Below are 1,554 nucleotides of genomic sequence, written 5' to 3'. Positions count from 1 at the left end.
GGTCGGCAGCTCTGTTACTTGTCATTCCGCCGACGCGTGGCCTAGATTCGAGGGCCCAGCTGCCCCTCTGGGGCCTGGCTCCCCGGACAGGACGGCTCGGCCCCCCACCTCGGCGTCCTCCTAAGCCCTGTGCCCACGAGCAGGGTGTCCGGAGGCGTCTAGAGTCTGTGTCCCTGGGGACCTCAGAGTGTCAGACACCTGGCCTGACCTCCAGCCCCCCAGTCCTGGCCACTGTGTCCTGTGGGGACCACCCAGTGCCGAGAGCCGACGGAGGCCCCCCAGAAGGCGGAGAACGGGCTGGGGGGGGGGCAGCCTCAGCCCCAGGCCCCAGCCAAGGGCAACAGCATTGGTTCCGCTCTGGTCTGGGCAGCGAGGCATCTGCACAAGGATTTGCTTCAACCTGGTCCAGCGGGGGCCGGAGGGACACAGCACCCCCAGGCCAGACACGCCTGGCAGCCATCTGCAGAGGTGGGGTGAGGGGCTGACCCTGACCTGCCCACCACCCTGCTCAGCTGGGTGCCTGCATAGGCCAGAGCCTCCGGGACCAGGTCAGTCCCCGCCCCTGCAGATCCAACATACCAGGCCCACTCAGAGCCTTGGGGGACCCCACGGAGAGCTACGGAGGGGCCCCACGGAGAGCCACGGGGGGCCCCATGGAGAGCCACTGAGGGGCCCCACGGAGAGCCACGGGGGGGCCCCATGGAGAGCCACGGAGGGGCCCCACGGAGAGCCACTGGGGGTCCCCACAGAGAGCCTTGGGGGACCCCCATGGAGAGCCACAGGGGCGGAGGGAGCGATGTCAGGCAGGGAGACATAGGCATCCCACTCAGACCCGACTCAGGCGCTCAGGGAGCAGAGCGGGGTGTGGAGCGTGGAAGCCCCTGCTGCTCTCCCCGAACCAGGCACGGGCTTTATTTGTTTAAAAATATATATTTTTTCAATTGATTTCAGAGAGGAAGGGGGAGAGAGAGATGGAAACATCACTGATGACAGCGAATCAGTGATTGGCTGCCTCTTGCAGGCCCCCCACTGGGGACTGAGCCCACAACCCAGGCATGTGCTGACCAGTGATCAAACCATGACCTCCTGGTTCATAGGGTGACACTCAACCACTGAGCCACGCCAGCCAGATTAATGATGAGTTTTAAGCAGAGTAGGTGGGTCATCAGATGAGGTTTTTGGAGGCGCCCAGAGGGACCCTGGCCTCCGGGCAAAGGCTCTGGCCTCCCCTCCCCGGGAACATCCTGAGAAGTTTCATCACAAAGTCAGGGGAACAGGGGGGCTCTGGCTGGGAGGGCTGATGCGGGCTTACGGGATTATCCTGCCTAACCCTCTGACACCCCCTTCATTGTCAGTCTCCTGGGACAGGTGAGGAGCCCCGGCTCCAGGGCCCCAGGCAGGCCCAGGGGTCAGCCAAACTCCCGCTCGGCAGACTGGTCCCCCCTCAAGGAGACCCCTTTCCTCTCCAGGTGCCGGTGTGAAATGGGGTCTGTGGGCAACAGGGGCCTTAAGAGGGAGTGAGCCAGCCGAAACCGGTTTGGCTCAGTGGATAGA

The sequence above is a fragment of the Myotis davidii genome, unplaced genomic scaffold, assembly GCF_000327345.1.
Source record: "Myotis davidii unplaced genomic scaffold, ASM32734v1 scaffold693, whole genome shotgun sequence".
In the NCBI taxonomy this organism is placed as follows: Eukaryota; Metazoa; Chordata; class Mammalia; order Chiroptera; family Vespertilionidae; genus Myotis; species Myotis davidii.
Note: the sequence above shows the minus strand (reverse complement) of the source record.